The sequence below is a fragment of the Nerophis lumbriciformis genome, linkage group LG05 (assembly GCF_033978685.3).
Source record: "Nerophis lumbriciformis linkage group LG05, RoL_Nlum_v2.1, whole genome shotgun sequence".
Taxonomy (NCBI): Eukaryota; Metazoa; Chordata; class Actinopteri; order Syngnathiformes; family Syngnathidae; genus Nerophis; species Nerophis lumbriciformis.
The window spans coordinates 40384038-40403934 of record NC_084552.2 but is presented as its reverse complement, the minus strand read 5'-3'; the positions used below and the strand labels follow the sequence as shown (position 1 = coordinate 40403934).

The 19897-nt window shown below is 39.2% G+C and overlaps 1 protein-coding gene across 7 annotated transcripts in view; it reads right to left on the bottom strand.

Moving 5' to 3' along the window:
• Nucleotides 1-19897, bottom strand: part of LOC133606397 (neurexin-2-like) — an 873942-nt gene that overhangs the window by 500346 nt on the left and 353699 nt on the right. The gene's annotated exons all lie outside the window — the stretch shown is intronic.

The window sequence follows — 19897 nt, the reverse complement described above, 5'->3', positions numbered from 1 at the left end:
CATTTATTGAAAAAAAATCGATTTTGAATCGAATCGGAACCCCAAGAATCAATATTGAATCGAATCGTGGCACACCCAAAGATTCACAGCCCTACTAGATGGTACCAATTTCCGGCACTTTTGTGGCTGTTCATTTAGTTAATTTATTTAATAATAAAATATCAGTTTTATATTCAACATTTAACAGTGAGTTGATAACTATAACCGCTGTCCCTTTGTTATATCCTGCTGTCTTACTCTCCTGATTCTCATTTGGAAGTATTATTATAGTAGACTTTGAAATTCCAAGCTGGTAATGTAGTCTCTGCATTTAACCCATCCTCTCTTGAGGAGCAATTGGCAGCCATTGTGTAGCGCCCAGTAGTAGTCTTTGTTATTAAGATTATCATTTATAAGATGAATCTGGTCTTCTGTTGCCATCTAAAATGTGTTTATACTGTAGGTATTGTACTTAATTGCACACCAATTCTTTGGTTGTAACATGCTTCTTAGATTTCATGACCAAACTTGGAGGTGTTGAAATCGCCATGTAAAATGTGTAATGCTATTCAGTAGCATCTCATTGGCAAATGCAATGTAGATGAGCATCGAGCTGCCGCATTTTGAAAAGTGGAGCTTTACTGTACGTTTTGAGTGTTTTCTATCAGGCATTCCTGCTTTGTTGACATGGAAAGTTGCAACATGATCTAGTGCTCTGAGTGCTTATTTGCCTGCCGAGTTTGCAACCGGATGTGACGTCTCGTCAGTGTTAATTTTGTTAAATAATATAATAATTTCTGTCTCAGTTTTCGTCAACAACCTATTTTCCCCTGACAAAAATAAGACGATAATTAAAACATACAAATTCACATTGATTAAGACAATAACAAAATTAACTGGCATCTTAGTCAAAAAAACAAGACAAGAATGTTGACAGAAAAGAAATCCAATCATATTTATTTTGTCTTGTGGATGGTTTAGACAAGTTGGGAATATATTTAATCACAGCTTTTTAACAGCGCTCATATGAAAGAGGGGCCGGTAGTTAGTTAAAAAAAAGAGACCCAATCAGATACTCTTCTTTGTTTAAGTTTTCTGAACGAATTAAAAAATAAAATGTATTTAACCATCCATCCATCCATCCATTTTCTACCGCTTATTCCCTTCATGGTCACGGGGGGCGCTGGAGCCTATCTCAGCTACAATCGGGCGGAAGGCGGGGTATACCCTGGACAAGTCGCCACCTCATTGCAGGGCCAACACAGATAGACAGACAACATTCACACTCACGTTCACACACTAGGGACAATTTAGTGTTGCCAATCAACCTATCCCCAAGTACATGTCTTTGGAGGTGGGAGGAAGCTGGAGTACCCGGAGGGAACCCACGCAGTCACGGGGAGAACATACAAACTCCACACAGAAAGATCCCGAGCCCGGGATTGAACCCAAGACTACTCAGGACCTTCGTATTGTGAGGCTGACGCACTAACCCCTCTTCCACCGTGCTGCCCTTCCACATTGTAATATGTGTACATTTAGGAGAAAGTGAAGAGGGCACATACATTTTTTAATGCTAAGATGCCATCAGCAGGAGAGTCGTCGTGACATCTACACAACTGTAAGTTAAAGCTAACTGTACTGTATTACTTCCTTACTATAAAAAATATCAGATATTTTTCTCTGCCTGAAGGACCCGTTTATTTAATGGTAAATCTAAAGGAAATAGCACTTTTAATGTGGTCCAAGGCGCTTATGTCACACGCGCAGCAAGAAGCGTAAGTGGATGCAGCGTTTCCTATTTATTTATCTATTTGACGTGGCCATTTATTAACATATTATGATGAAGGGCATGGATCTTAACTGTATTTTACAACACATGTACATTTTGCTTTGCTAAATTGAAAAAGTACCTGAAAGACATTTAAAGCCTGATTTATTAAGATTCAAAGAAAAAGTGCGAGACAGCGTGTGCAAAAAACAAACAAACATAGCTTGTACTATTAGTAGGTGTGTTACCTGTGATCTACAGTACTAACACTGTGTGCAATTGAAAAGTGGTGCAGATCGCTTTAGTTAAATGAGGATTTTGCCTGCATACAGGGCTTTTACCACTGAGACACTTGATCATTTATCTGCACAATCATGCTGTCATGCTCCTACCTGTGTGCGATGTGTTGAACCAGCATCACACATATATAATATGTAACACTTTTTCTTAATCGCAATCTCGACAACAGAAAAATACCCACACTTATACTTAATTCTGTGTGCGAGGCTGTGGATCACCGACTGGAATGACTTAAACGCAAGAAAATGCACATTGAAAATATTTGTTTTTCATGTAGGAGATATATTATAGTAATATATTTCCTAAATTTAAAAAAATTAAGAGCATTTTAAAAAAATGCCAGCAGACACCAAAACGCATCAATTCAATACATTTTGTTCGGCCCCTTACCTGATCTCGCAGCTACAAAATAATACAATTAAATTGCTGAATAGACAATAAGACAATAAGTCTAATATTTGTTATTTTTGTCAAATATGTTGAACACACGGAGGGTAGAGGATTCTCTGTCCATTGTCTGTGCAGCGGGAGAACCTCTTTTTTCACAGCAGTGTACATCTGTGTCAGATAGCGCGTTCTTCCCACGCGTGCTAAATAAAACTCTAGAGTTTGTAAAACGGTGAGTGTTGATAAATCACATTGTGCGTACAAAATATGTTTTATGTGCATCTTCTCCTCCCAGTATTGTGAGTGTTTTGATGATCAGCATATACAGTATTATGCATATTAATGAGGATGCAAAATGGATTGCACGCATTGTTCTGCTCACTTAACAGACGCAATCCACTTTGCACATGTTTAGTAGATGGGCTTTGCGTGTGCTATCAAATTTGCACATGTTTAGTACACGCAAACCTTGAGTAAATCAGGTCCTTACTGTATTTGCATTCACTTGTAGAACGAAAAATGACTAACGACATCATTCCTGACCATAAGATCATGCTATTTTTCAACTAATTATTTGCAGGTAGCCTAAATGAAGGTGTTTTAAAATAAACTTTAACTTGAAAAATTTCCCTTGTGGATTAATAAAGTTTGTCTAAGTCTAAAGAAGCCTTATATTTTATACTCTACATATTAGTTGACTAAATTTACTGTACTTTTATAAAATGTGATGTCATTTTGTTGACAAAAACTAGACTAAAACCAAATCAATTTTGATGACAAAAATTTAAATACATTTTCATCAAAAGACTATGACTAGAAAAAATTAAAACTGTGCAATAGTGAAGTGAAGTGAATTATATTTATATAGCACTTTTCTCTCGTGACTCAAAGTGCTTTTACATAGTGAAACCCAATATCTAAGCTACATTTAAACCAGTGTGGTCAAAATGTTGTACCATTTGATTTTACGTGTATCGATACCCGGTAGTAACAACAGAATTCGGTCGGTGCATATAAAAGTACCAAATTCGGTACGCAGCCTTATTCATTCACACTTGTTGTCGGGTTATCTAGACTGGAATAAAAAATGTAAACAATTAAAAAGGCTGCACTGTAAAGAACATAAAGCACTTGATTGGACAGCTTCCGTGAGCTTTTACATGACTTAACTTAAATATTTAAAACTAAATTTCCCTCCATCTCATTTTTTTAATATCCTGCTATATTTTTCAATTTAAATTTGACAAAAATGTTCTAAAATATACTTTTAAAGAATGTCACATAAACACACAAAAGTGGAGATCGGCACACATGAGGCAATTCCAACACATTTTCTCTGACATATTTGTAATTTGTGCATGTTGTGATTTTACCACTGGACCAAGTCTTTGATCTGTGTAGCGTTAAAGTTTGCGCTCAAGTGAACCAAACTGTACTTAAGTTTAATTCAGGGGTGTCAAAAGTACGGCCAGCGGGCCGGATCAAGTCTGCGAACAGGTTTTATACGGACCGTGGGATGAGTTTGCTAAGTATAAAAACTTGCTGGAATTTTTGAATGAAAGAAACTGATGTTCTAAAAGTGTCCACTAGATGTTGCAATAGAAATTCTTTGTAAATGTGTAGACTACGCTACATATGTAAAACAAATAAACCTGATGTTAGTGCACCAGTCGAAGAAAATGAGCAAACTACATAAATAACATCCTGTAATTTGATTTTGATATTTTTTTATCTTCATAGATTGAAAATTAACATAAATGAGATGAATATTATCACATAATTTATTCCGAAAGTATAAATAACGACAAATAAAGGCAGAAAACTATTAACTACAACATTAAGTGTAAAAACAAAACAACAACAACATTATGATTTGTACATTTTCAGAATGTGCTTGTTCTATTTTTAAACAAAGAAAACAATCTAGAGCTGGTGTTTATTTTTACGTTACCGTGTCGTGATTTTACCAGTCCAGTCCACTTGGGAGTATATCTTTCTCCATGTGGCCCCCGATCTGAATATAGTTTGACAACCCTGGTTTAATTGCAAGCTGGTTTGGTGCACTACTTGGGTTAGAATGATCTTGTTCACACTTGACCACCACAGCAAATGCACCAGAGTTGCTTTTAACCAAACATAAAATAACACGAACATAACATATATTGTGTAGTGACCAAGGTGACACAGCTACATCAGCTTGCCACATGAAGTTAGCTCCTGCTGACACTTGTGTCCACTTACAGCATCCTTCCTCCAGTGCTCCTAATCCATCCTTCCATGTGTTGCCTTTGCAGTCCCTCCTTTTCCCCTCCGTTCCAATCTTTTCTCCCTCCTGTCACAGCTCATTCTCTCCCTCCTACACCAGCTGCGTGAATAACAGGCCCGCTATGCCAAGTGCCATTTGATTAGCCTCTTTCTGGCAGCCACAGTAATTGTCAGGACGAGTCAGCTTTTTCCCCTTCTTGTCCTTCGTCAATGTATCCTTTTTCTCTTCTTTATCTACCACACATTATGGGATCCTCATTACACTCTCCGATTCTGGTTTTGCATTTCACTGCATTTTGCTAAATTTATTTCACATTTTATCCATGATGATTCCCATCCTTCCACATATTCCAGACTCTACAAAAAAAACCAAAAAAAAACTGTAATCCCTGCATCAGTGTGGAGTGCGAGTAAAGTTTTGATCAAGTGGAACTAGTCAAACAGATAACAATACTGTGGTAGGTATGATAAACAATAACTTACCTATTATTAACTATCTTAAATTGAAGTATACTGTCTTTAACTTGAAGTGGAGTGTCATTCACTACGTTTCCATGCACTTAATTAGTGTGATTTCTCAAATAGTTTTGTTTTCTGTATTTTCATAGCTACATGTGAAGCCCCAACTCTCGCTAATGCAGGGGTGTCAAAGGTACGGCCCGGGGGCCGGATCAGGCCCTCGGACAGGTTTTATCCGGCCCGCGGGATGAGTTTGCCAAGTATAAAAATTAACCTGAAATTTTTGAATGAAAGAAACAGCTGTTCTAAATGTGTCCATTGGATGTTAAAAGGGCAAGTATTTGTATATTTGTATATGATGCTACATATGTACAAAATAAACCACATCATCCATCCATCCATCCATTTTCTACCGCTTATTCCCTTCGGGGTCGCGGGGGGCGCTGGAGACTATCTCAGCTACAATCGGGCGGAAGGCGGGTTACACTCTGGACAAGTCGCCACCTCATCACAGGGCCAACACAGATAGACAGACAACATTCACACTCACATTTACACACTAGGGCCAATTTAGTGTTGCCAATCAACCTATCCCCAGGTGCATGTCTTTGGAGGTGGGAGGAAGCCGGAGTACCCGGAGGGAACCCACACAGTCACAGGGAGGACATGCAAACTCCACACAGAAAGATCCCGAGGCCGGGATTGAACTCACGACTACTCAGGACCTTCGTAATGTGAGGCAGACGCACTAACCCTTCTTCCACCGTGCTGCCTAAACCACATCAGTCGAGGAAAATGATCAAACTACATGAAAAACATACTGTAATTTGATTTTGATGTATTGTTTTTAATCTTTATAGATTGAAAATTAACCCCAATGAGTGCATGTCAGAAAACCAACAAATTTAGCTGAACTGCACCAATTTTGTCAAGAGGAATGGTCAAAAATTCAACCAGAAGCTTGTGGATGGCTACCAAAAGCACCTTATTGCAGTGAAACTTGCCAAGGGACATGTAACCAAATATTAACATTGCTGTATGTATACTTTTCACCCAGCAGATTTGGTCACTTTTTCAGTAGACCCATTACAAATTCATAAAAGAACCAAACTTCATGAATGTTTTTTGTGACCAACAAGTATGTGCTCCAATCACTCTATCACAAAAAAATAAGAGTTGTAGAAATTATTGGAAACTCCAGACAGCCATGACATTATGTTCTTTACAAGTGTATGTAAACTTTTTGACCAAGACTGTAACTGGCTGTTCACCTTTGTACAAGTAAACAAACTGCAGTACTGTTTGTTTTAGAGTTTATGTCAAACATTTTACATGTAAGCCAATATCATCTGATACTTTTTTTTTACTGATATCGGACCAATGCCCAATATCAATATTAGATAAGGACACCCCCACTGTACATACATATCAATATGTTTTTTTTTTTTTTTTTTCGTGCAGCAGTGCAACAGCAAGCATCAAGCCAATGGTAATCCTTCATGATGATTAATGACTTTCATGCGCAGCACACATCACTTTAAACATGCTTGACTGACATGTGACAGCAGTGGTCCTGACAGGGTGGACTTGGGGAGGGGGCAAACGACACAAGGACTGACCGTGGGAGAGACACTCTTCATTTTTAGTCATCCTCCTCTTACTAATGCACCCTGTCGACAAGGTTTTGTGCATATAAAACATCACATTTGCGCTAACATAAAGTCACCTCTGCCTCCAGGGTTCAGAATTCCAAAGGAAATAATATGGTAGCCTTTGGGGTTCAACAAACAGAGCATACAAAACTAATGCAGCAACAAAGACAATTCATGGACAAACAATGAATAAAATAAAGCTACTCTTAAATTAGTTTGCTGTGTGGAGTTAAAGCCTCTTGACCCCAAAACGTTAGCCCGTTATATTACCGTATGTTCATGCTGGCATGGATGTCCCCCTGCTGTCCTGTGGGCAATCTCCTTTCAGCACCAACAGTCACATGGCGTGCCTGACCAGCTGCACAAGCCATTATGCACGCTGTAGGCGTATTATTTCAACCAACCTATTTTGCAGTTTAAGCAATGGATGGTACAACAAACAAGATGGTGGATATATGTTTTTCGAACACCTCCATCAAAAAGAAAATCCCATAAACTACAGCTCAACAACATCTCCCAATGTGCACAGAGCAATCAAAAGCCATATGTGACCTCTTTGTTTGTGGGGAAACTCGGAGCTGGTTGTCATTCCCCCGCCACAAAACGAACACCACCATCAATTGTTCTAAGTGGAACAGGCCTCACCTTTTTTTTTTTTGTTCTCTGTGACATCCAAAATAGAAATCAATGTGTCTGGCGCAGCGTAGAAGCCCAATGTATTAAATGTGGAATCGATAACTAATGTCACAGTCATTTTTTCTCATCCACCAACCAATGGGATACAAGAAAAGTGCCTTGCACCACCAGAGAGAGGCTGGGAACGGAGACTATACAAAGGTGGCATGCTGGGATTTCTTAAGAAATAAACAGTGCATTTATATTCTTTTGCGTTTGGCTCGTTTAGTTAAGAGTGAACGAAACCTGATCTGCACCAAGTAAGCGGACCGAGACTGCTGGAGAGATGGGTCTTGGTCCACATGCAAGTGAACTCTGGTGTGGTTTGGTTCACTTGAGTTTATGATGCAGAAATGTCAAGTATGTAAAAGACAATGGATTGAAAGTGTTGTCTCTTTGCTCTGCTCCCTCCCTCTGCAGGCAAAAATGCCAGTCTTGAAATGTAAAGCTTTTTGTGAAATCTAACATTTGTTTTCAACCAAGCAGAGAATTATGTTGATGTATTACATCCCATAATATGTCATAAAAGCTGCCTATTTAAGAGCAACAGCACTTTTTTTTTTAAATGTTGTCTATAATTGACAATTTATTTGTAAGACAAGAACAAATATGTTTTTCTAAATAGTAAATACATGCAGGCTTAATTCTGCTTACAATGGAGCCAAAGGGAGAGGCTTTATTCTGCTTAAAAAAGTGCTTTAAAAAACGCCTCCATTAAGGTTTATACACTATATTGCCAAAAGTATTTGGCCACCTGCCTTGACTCACATATGAACTTGAAGTGCCATCCCATTCCTATCCCATAGGGTTCAATATGATTCTGGTCCACCTTTTGCAGCTATTACAGCTTCTACTCTTCTGGAAAGGCTGTCCACAAGGTTGCGGAGTGTGTTGATAGGAATTATTGACCTTTATTCCAAAAGCGCAATGGTGAGGTCACACACTGATGTTGGTTGAGAAGGCCTGGCTCTCAGTCTCCGTTCTAATTCATCCCAAAGGTGTTTTATCGGGTTCAGGTCAGGACTCTGTGCAGGCCAGTCAAGTTCATCCACACCGGACTCTGTCATCCATGTCTTTATGGACCTTGCTTTGTGTACTGGTGCACAGTCATGTTGGAAAAGGAAGGGGCCCGCTCCAAACTGTTCCCACAAGGTTGGGAGCATGGAATTGTCCAAAATGTTTTGGTATCCTGGAGCATTCAAAGTTCCTTTCACTGGAACTAAAATTTCACACTCGGCATAATGTAGTCCGAAATGTACCGTTCTCCTGGCAACCTCCAAACCCAGACTCGTCCATCAGATTGCCAGATGGAAAAGCGTGATTCATCACTCCAGAGAAGGCGTCTCCACTGCATCCGGCTTAGATGCAACTGCTCGGCCATGGAAATCCATTCCATGAAGCTCTCTGCGTTCTGTATGTGGGCTAATTGGAAGGTCACATGAAGTTTGGAGCTCTGTAGCAACTGACTGTGCAGAAAATCAGCAACCTCTTTGCACTATGCGCTTCAGCATCCACTGACCCCTCTCTGTCAGTTTACGTGGCCTACTACTTCATGGCTGAGTTGCTGTTGTTCCCAAACTCTTCCATTTTCTTATAATAAAGCCGACTTTGGAATATTTAGGACCGAGAAAATTTCACGACTGGATTTGTTGCACAGGTGGCATCCTATGACAGTTCCACACTAGAAATCACTGAGCTCCTGAGAGCGGCCCATTCTTTCACAAATGTTTGTAGAAACAGTCTCCATGCCTAAGTGCTTGGTTTTATACACCTGTGGCCGGGCCAAGCAATTAGGACACCTGATTTTCATCGTCAGGACGGGTGGCCAAATACTTTTGACAATATAGTGTACGTTGTAAGTGTACAGGTATATGTAATGTACATATCAATAAGCACACGGTGGCGCAAACATTTCAAAAACGCTCTTTTGTTTGCTTTTTCTTTTGACAACATCGCTGATTACCACTCACTGCAGACTTGATGAGCGCCAACAAACATAGTAAAACATCACTTACAGTACAATGTCTGCTCTCACTAGGATGCCGACTGTTAGGATGTAGATCGATTACCGTTTAGATGAAGAATGACACAATCCTTGCGAATAAAAAAAGGTGGCAGAAACAGGCGTTATGTCGTGTATTTCTCACCATTTCCGGGTCAAAATGAATGCCAAAGTGGACCAACTCGTCGGATTATGTCCTCATCCTTCTACTTTTAGGGTAGCAGGCATTATTTGTTATCTACAACAATCTTTCACCAGCTCTGAGGCGAGAAAGCAGCTCACCAGCCGATGTCAACAAAGCAACACAAGCTCGCTAGCCCTCTGTAATAACGGTGCCACTATAAATAGTTTGTCTGCAATAGCGCTTATATTAACAATATCACTAATACTTGGTTAATTCAGGTCACAAAATGTAAATTGATTATTGTTGGCAGTTTTTGAATGGTTATTTAGAGGGCTTTATGGGCGGAATAAAAGACCTCCCATTGACTCTATTGTAAGCAGACTTTTATTCACGTTTATTTACAAGCTAGAATCTATTTAAAAAAAACAAAAAAAACAATCTGTCTTCTTGTCTTTCATAATGATAGTGAACGATAGGCAAAATTCCAAAAAAAAGTGCCGTTGCCCTTTAAGTCCTTACTTTACGCTTGTGTTGTTTACTGCACAGTCGGTGGTCACGTGACACAAGTAACAATGTGAACGCAAAGCCAACCGCAACAAAGTGCACACCAATTATCTTTTTTGTCCAGACTAGAGTGCTAAACCCCATGTGTAAAAGCAGCCTTTGACATTCTCAATAAATAGTGTTGGTCATATAGGCCTATATACTTCCACTCTTGGGACATCACCACTAGGAAGTGCATAGCTCACTTATTTAAATCTAAACTACTTTTACCCATGCATTATGATAATCAAGATCCATCATCCAGACGTTCTTCATAAGCAAAGAAAATAGACCATCTCTTATTCATACACATTCTAATATGAATGATGTCGCCAGGTAAATGGCTTTATACTGCGTCAGGCGGCACAATCATTTATAATCCAATATAGTCAGAGTTCATGATTCTTCCCAAGTTGTGGGGAGAAATTGTGTGCTTGAGAAGATTCTCCATCATAATAAAGTGAGCCTGCAGGAGTTGCCATAAACGCATCAGACACTTTGAGGCCCTGGACGTGTGACAAAAGAATAAACCAAATCATCCACACATATAAATTGGTAAAAATGTATGAGGGCAGTGCACATTCACATTCCCTCCAAACTACTACAATCATAAACCTCAACCCTGTAATAATCCTGCACTCCTTAAATATTTATGGGGCAATGCACACTATCTCCCACTTCTCTTTTATTATTTGTCAGCACAGATGATTCAGCCTCCGGAGGGCCGCCGCACACAGATGCACAGATTCAGGGAACGACAGTTGCGCGGATCATCGTTGCTTATTACATTCCTTGCATCTCTATCATGCAGCCTCAGGTAAACAACCTACTCTCCAAAAGAGTGGCAGCGGAGGTGTTTCATGACACGTGAGCAGGTCTGCAAAACGTACACGTATGTACCGGGGGGTGAGGGTCTACACTTTGAAAGGTGCCACGTGTTTTGAACGTGAGTGGCATTCATTTAAAATAACCAGTTCACGTTCACAGACTGAGATTGGTCAGATCTAGTCTGAGAGCATGATGCCGGATTCAAACTACTTATCGTCCATGAACCGAATGAAGCCTGCTTGGATGAGAGGTGAAACGTCTTCCATGACAAGCTGTTCAGTCCGGTTGCGATCAATTCACTGCCCTAGGAATACAATGACCTGGATGTATGAGAATATCTATAGGGATTTAAAATGACCCATTATAGAAAACATACAGCATTCACACCAAAGGCTGAGTGTGTGTTTACAAATATGCTTGAACTAATAATGACACATAAACATAACATGGATCCTTTGGCTATGTTGACACTTGTGGTGCTATACTCTGGTTCGGACCGGAAATTTTAAAAATATGCTCGTGGCCTGATCTACAAAAGGTTTGCTTGTATTAAAACACATGCAAACTTGATAGCACACGCAAAGCTGATCTACTATTCTTGCGCGCAGAAGATTGTGGCTCTACGATGGGAATAAAACTGGACTCACTGGTGACAGTGGCAGAGAAGAGGAGTGTGGAAAAACTAGTGAGCATCCTGGATGATGCCAGTCACCCTCTGCATAGTGTTATCAGTGGCCAGAGGAGCCTGTTCAGTGCTAGACTGCTTCATCCCAAGTGCAAGACTAATAGACTCAAATTTTCCTGAGGGAACTCTCCTGAAGGAATCAATGAAGTACTATCTATCTATATATCTATCCATCTAAAGTGAGCAAAGTAAGGGGTGTAATGCATTTAGAATGTCTGTCTATTGGGAGGAGAATCTAATATAATCATTTAGCACTCGCAAGGTGATCTATCAAAACTAAAACTGCTCTTTTGAGCCTTTATTTAGCATCGGGAACTGCACTTATTTTTGGAATTTTGCCTGTCGTTCACAATAATTATGAAAGACATGACGACGGATGGATTTTTTTTTAATGCATTCAAAATATTAAATTAATTCGATCAAAAGTCCGCTTACAATTGAGCTTATGGGAGCCGTTTAAGTCTCCCAATAGAGCCCCTAAAAAAACATCCAAACACCTCCACTGAGGTTTTATAAACATGATGAACATATAAATGTAATGTAGTAACAGGCACTTTTATAATAACATTTAAAATGTACGTATTTTGATCATTTTAAGCATATGCGGTGCATTAATTTAAAAAACGCATCACAACGTTTGCATATTTTTTTTCTTCATCACTGATTTCTACTTACTGCAGACTTTATGAGAGCCAACAAACATAATAAAACATCACATCTGCTGTCATTAGGATGCTGACTGCTGGGATGTTCATATATTCCCATATAAGTGAAAAATGTGATGTGATGTCTTGAATATGGAGGGAAATGAGTCTCTTCAATAAGTACAGCTCGTATAGTACACACACAATTCTCATTTTAAATGGGGCGGTCTGCACCATTTATCACATGTTACCAGATCACCTACAACATGCACACTATTAGTACACACAATTTTATAGTTTGCGCACTTTTCTTAGCGTGTAGTATTTGGATTTACTAGATCAGACGCTTGGTGCGCACTTGGGTGTTTGCTGAGCGTTCACACTGGTATTTTTGTCGTAGGACAAAAGACTGCACAGTAACATGTACCGAAAGTAAGGACTTGACTAGGAAACTTTTGTGACATATTGCATGACATAACCCAAATATTTCCAGCCAAAATGCCATCTGCTGGGCTCATACTTGCCAACCCTCCCGGATTTTCCGGGAGACTCCCGAAATTCAGCGCCTCTCCCGAAAACCTCCCGGGACAAATTTTCTCCCGGTCCATGCGGACCTGAGTCCGCTTTCCCACAATATAAACAGCGTACCTGCCCAATCACGTTATTACTGTAGAATGATGGAGGGCGAGTTCTTGGTTTCTTATGTGGGTTTATTGTTAGGCAGTTTCATTAACGTCCTCCCAGCGCGGCAACAACACACAACAACAGCAGTCACTTTTTCGTCTACCGTAAAGCAGTTAGTCTGCCGTAAACAGCAATGTTGTGACACTCTTAAACAGGACAATACTGCCATCTAGTGCATTTGATGAAAGCACTTTTGTGCGTGCCACACAACAATGCATCATCAGAGAGGGTCCTGTTCAGCATGGTTAGAAAAATAGTGACAGAGAATAGAACAAGGATCGACAATTCAACCCTTAACTCAACAATGAGTAGATGAGTGTTATGTGTGTGTATATGTGTAAATAAATGAACACTGAAATTTAAGTATTTCTTATATATATATATATATATATATATATATATATATATATATATATATATATATATATATATATAATAAAATAAATATATATTTATAGCTAGAATTCACTGAAAGTCAAGTATTTCTTGTATGTATATATATATATATATATATATATATATATATATATATATATATATATATATATATGAAATACTTGATTTGGTGAATTCTAGCTGTAAATATACTCCTCCCCTCTTAACCAAACATAACAGGTGAGAATGCACCCTAATTCTTCATTTTTGTCAGAAAAAGGAATATTTCTGACACCTGACTCTACAGGTGGTTAATAATTCCCACAAACTCCAAAATACTGCAGAACGTTTTTCCAGGAGAATGGAAGGTGTTATACAAGAAACATAAAGACACACCACTGTCTCCTGTTTAAAATTCTTGCATGTGTACCAACTGGAGCTCAACCCATCTGTTTTTTCAAAGCCAATTATTACAAAATTCAGCTGCATGCGTGCTGACAAGGTCCGCTTCAGGGTCGATTTTAAAGTTCTAATATTAGATTTTTAATAATTTAATGGCTTTGCGCCTTCTTGTCGATCTGACCTGATTTTACCGTATCAACCCTTGCGGATCCTGAGGTCCTCTGGCACTGGCCTTTTAGATTTACCAAATAACAGAAAAAAGACCCACTGTGAAGTGTAATTTAGCCACTATGGCCCCCACTTGTGGAACAGCTTGCCAGAGAGCCTCACAACTGCAGAGATTGTTGAATTAAAATTGTTTTTTTTTTCGAAAAACACACCTTTTTAATCAGACTTTTTACTGATCATATTAAATTCTGATGTTTATTTTTTATTGTGTTGTTTTCCATCTTAATTATTAATATTACTACTATTATTTTCTAAATGTTATGTTTTTATTAACTTAATAAAAATATGTAATATTTATACTTTTATATCTTATTTTTACATACATTTTATCATATGTTTTATACCATTTTTTAGATGGCGTTAATTAAAGTTATTCTCAAGTGTGGACGCCTCAAAGATAGTGGTTTTCCTCAAATCTTCAGTGCCATGTAGAGTTGTACGGTATACCGGTAATAGTACAGTACCGCGGTACTAATGAATCATGAACGGTACTATACTGCCTCTAAAAAATACTGGTTATAATAATAGTTAAAAATATTGTTACAGGCTCCAGCACTTAAATTTGTTTAAATGCATGATGCATGTTTATTTGAAAAAAGTAAATAGAAACAAACAAAAAAGTGCAGGGAGTTCCTTGGCACAGTTGCATCTTATAAAGGTCAATAAGAATTTGGATAAATAAAAAGCTCCCTGAAATTTTGTATCCCTGAAATATGTTGTAGCCATTAAAAAGGTTTAACTGCGACTGAATAAACTATTCCATATTCACAAGTGTAGATATTGACAGACTGTTAGCAGGCAGATCAATATTAAAATGATATAAAGTACAAAACATAATATACAGATCTTAAAAAGCAATATTTAGGTAGAAACATTGGTTACATTATTAACATAATTATCAAGACATGATAGTAACAATGCACATTTTTTTATTATTATGTACTGCCTAGCGTGATCATGTAAGTGTGAATGTTGTCTGTTGGCCATTAGTCAATAACATTCAAGAAGTTTGGTTCTTTTATGAATTTATAAATTCATAAAAGAACCAAACTTCATGAATGTTTTTTTGAGACCAACAAGTATGTGCTCCAATCACTCTATCACAAAAAAATAAGAGTTGTAGAAATTTTTGGAAACTCAAGACAGCCATGACATTATGTTCTTTACAAGTGTATGTAAACTTTTGATCGCGACTGTACTGCAGCAGCATATACAAAATCTTCCAGGGATACAAATCTCGCACGACAACTGCTTTGCTGTTCTGCAGCTTCTCGTGTGGCTATTCTTTATCCTAATTGTGCGTCCCTGCAATAAAATTAGACTGAGTTTACTTTTCGTTTTTTTGATCTGTCTCTCAATCACACAAACATGCTTCTACTCTTAACTTACTGTTTCTATATCGATATGTTCAGCAGTTTGTTTTGAAGTGATTCACAGACACGTGCTACCAGTGGCGGGCCGTGCGTTTCCTACCTAGGCATTCAGTGATGTCCGACTTCAATGATTACCTCTCAAAATAGCATAATTGATGTCACCACATGACCATTGCTGGAGAAATACCATACAGAAACACATTTACGCCCTACTGGGCATTGTACAAAACGGGTTATTTTCTGGCACATTTAGAAATCAATAAACCCGCATCAGCAATTAAAACATATCTTATGTGGAAGGAGCATAATATGACATGAAGAGAATATGAATACTTTTAGATATTTAGGGAAAGTAAATAAAAAATTACTTTTATCTTTAATTATGATCATGATTTCTGGTTATGTTAGGCCAGCAGAGAAGGCCTTGCTGGCCCTGACGGCACACCACTGAGTACTACGAACTAGCAGAGCTGTCACTTATGTTTATTAAAGTTTTTACAGTATTCTACTCAGAGTAACAATATTAGTAGCTGTGGAATGTACAGGACTTGGATGCTTGCTACAAATTTGTGAGTTTTCTCATTTTACGTAGCTTCGACACGTCCGTACACTTTCTCTGCCGTGAGTTTGACAAGCCTGCCTGTGACCTTGGCTTCTGATTGGCTCCGCCTTTTACTCGTGTGCGGTTTGCATAACCAATCAGAAGGCGCTGTGGGAGGGACAATACTGGAGAAAGGTGCGACTGCATCTGAGCCAAATTGACCAGTTTTAAATGGACTAAAAAAAAGCAGACACTTCTTTGATGATTGTTACATTTGATATATTATATACATGATCAACATTTAAAAAAAAGCCAAAACCCCAAAAAATACAAAAAAGAAGATGCCGATATATGTCAAAGTGGCAAATATCCGGGCCGATTATAATCGGACGATCCCTAGTACCAGCGCGTCTGCCCATGTAGTACCCCCTTCGATGACAGCATGCCTCAAAGTCTGCAGATATGCGTTTGGCAATCGTTCAACCAAAACTGTATCTTTTCAAGTGGCCCCCGAGATTAAATTACTTTCAGTATGGGCAGCAGAGAGGAGAGAAATTGAGAAACTGATTAAAAAATAAATGGAAAAATGATTTCCCATTCTGGGGTCCGCCACAATGTTCTGAGAAGGCAATGGGCCGACTGCATGGTTATTTATCTGGTTAGGGGCCATAAGCATGCCTGTTGCAGCTGCTCATTATGGGCCACTACCAGTTCATTTTACACTATCTGCCTCTGCCACCACAGGCAGGAGGATGAGATCACTAAACTAATCTCTGTTTAACAGTGAATTACACCCACCAGAAAACAATCCCTAATTATTTTAGATGGCAACATTGCTCCTGTGATATCTGTCATAGGACCTTGAAGCCCTGAGCGTGAGTAACACGTCACCATCAACATGCGACAAGGCCGACATGAACTCGCTTTACATGCAGATTTGCAATTCGCTGTGCACTTTGTGACACCTTCATGAGCTCCAGATCTACACGTTAACCCTGAGGCAGATTGGCAGCATCGGATTGGAGATGGGTCTCACACACACACACACACACACACACACACACACACACACACACACACACACACACACACACACACTGTACATGTGCTGCCCTCTCCTTGTACCGGGCCGTGCACTCACAACCTCCAAGCCCTGCACCTCCACGCTGTATTCTGAGACGCCCAAGAAAAGGGCGATACAGAAAGGGGATGGACTGCATCTTGGTTGACATCCATTAGGTCCACGTCGGCCATAAATCCTCATCCGCACGTGCACCATCAGCCAATCGCCACATGATTACATTTCAAAAGACCTAGCACACGTTGACCTCCATTCGGAGCTTGACATCATAAATTACATATTGTAAATCTCCCCTAAAGAGATTGCATGGACTTATATGGACTCATTCAGGACCCTCGGGTGTGCATCACATATGTAGATTATTGAATTACGGCACATACTTTATCACACTGTTCTACATGTCGGCAAAAAATGTCTCCTTTCCCTTATAGGACGTGATCACTCACTCTGGTCTAGACCAAACTACAAACCCCAAAACCAGTGAAGTTGGCACGTTGTGAATATCGTAAATACAAACAGAATACAATGATTCGCAAATCCTTTTCAACCTATATTGAATTGAATAGACTGCAAAGACAAGATACTTGATGTTCAAACTGGAAAACTTTGTTATTTTTTGCAAATATTAGCTCATTTGGAATGTGATGCATGCAACATGTTTCACAAAAGCTGGCACAAGTGGCAAAAAAGACTGAGAAAGTTGAGGAATTTTCATCAACCACTTATTTGGAACAGGTGGGTGCCATGAATGGGTATAAAAGCAGCTTCCATGAAATGCTCAGTCATTCACAAACAAGGATGGGGCGAGGGTCACCACTTTGTGAACAAATGCGTGAGCAAGTTGCCATTCATCAGTACTTGAAAACTTTGACAGGTGAGAGAGAAAAAAGCCTTGCAATAAGATTAAAGCATTCACAGTGAGGTCAGCTTTGGCTCCATGTTACCAGGTTAGTGTTCAACACTAACTAGCTATGGTGGGGCCCCTCAGTACATCAGTGACTTGCCAAGCCCCTACTTTTCAGGGCTCAGCCTCCGGTCTTCAGGCCAGGGTCTTCTAAAGATCCCCAAAATTCGTTTTAAAACCCGTGGAAACCTGGCATTCCAGGCTATAGCTCCCAGACTCTGGAACAATTTGCACCAGTCCCTCCATGATCTTGACTGTGTTGAAACTTTAAAGAGACATTTGAAAACTTCTCTTTTTAGTAAAGCTTTTAAGTTAATGCACCTTTTAACTTTCAATTTTAATCCACTTTGTATTTGTTTTATGATGTTGCCCCTGTTGTTTTAATTGCATTGCTTTACTACATCTATGTTGTGTACAGCCCTTTGTGATTTTATCTGTGAAAAGCGCCTAATAAATACAATTGACTTACTTACTTACAAACCCCGTTTCCATATGAGTGGGAAATTGTGTTAGATGTAAATATAAACGGAATACAATGATTTGCAAATCCTTTTCAACCCATATTCAATTGAATGCACTACAAACACAAGATATTTGATGTTCAAACTCATAAACTTTATTTTTTTTTTTGCAAATAATAATTAACTTAGAATTTCATGGCTGCAACACGTGCCAAAGTAGTTGGGAAAGGGCATGTTCACCACTGTGTTACATGGCCTTTCCTTTTAACAACACTCAGTAAACGTTTGGGAACTGAGGAGACACATTTTTTAAGCTTCTCAGGTGGAATTATTTCCCATTCTTGCTTGATGTACAGCTTAAGTTGTCCATAAAGACATGGATGACAGAGTCTGGTGTGGATGAACTTGACTGGCCTGCACAGAGTCCTGACCTGAACCCGATAGAACACCTTTGGGATGAATTACAACGGAGACTGAGAGCCAGGACTTCTCGACAGACATCAGTGTGTGACCTCACCAATGCACTTTTGGAACTTGTTTACGTCACGGACACAGACACGTAGGACGGAATATATCGTCACAGCAGGATTACAATGTTTCTTTTCATGACAGCGCAACAATGTGTGAATCGTTTTTGTATTTTTTATTAGTAAATGAAAGTTCCTCATTGGGTGAAGTGCAGCATTAATAGTTAATACTTTTGTCGTATCCACTTGTATTTATCCACAGGGAAGGCCACATGTTTCCAAACAGGAGACTTTAATGCCAGAAGTTTGTCAACTCTCCTTGGCACTATTGCTAATCATGACTCTTGCTCGCCAAAAATGGGCAACACTCATCTGTTTACCAAGTAGACACTGAGGGAATTTATCAGGTAAGTGTGGTTTAATCAACATCAAGGACACAAGTGTGCAGTTGGCAGAAACTGCATTAGGAATGTCTAGTTTTATGCAGTAAACAATTATTTAAATGCCAGTTGAAATGATCTTGGCAGTTGCAGAACGACTCCTTCTGATGAACTGTGTGAATGTGTCTGATACTCTAAATTAGCTATCCCTTAGATCTATGTGTCACGTTTGATAGGAAATCCAACCAAATCCACAGGAGAAATTTTTTTTTCAGAGCATGCTCCACATATCTGGGGCGGTATAGCTCGGTTGGTAGAGCAGCCGTGCCAGCAACTTGAGGGTTGCAGGTTCGATCCCCGCTTCCGCCATCCTAGTCACTGCCGTTGTGTCCTTGGGCAAGACACTTTACCCACCTGCTCCCAGTGCCACCCACATTGGTTTAAATGTAACTTAGATATTGGGTTTCACAATGTAAAGCGCTTTGAGTCACTTGAGAAAAAGCGCTATATAAATGTAATTCACTTCACTTCACATCTCAGAACTAAGAAATGGCTTTAATAAAGAGTATACATACGTTGAATTATTAGCAGCACTGCAAAGAACAAACAAGCAGTAAACAGATGTGAAATATTTGCTGACGGAGGCAAAGAAAATGGTGAGTGATCCCCAGGGGTGAGGGGGGAGAT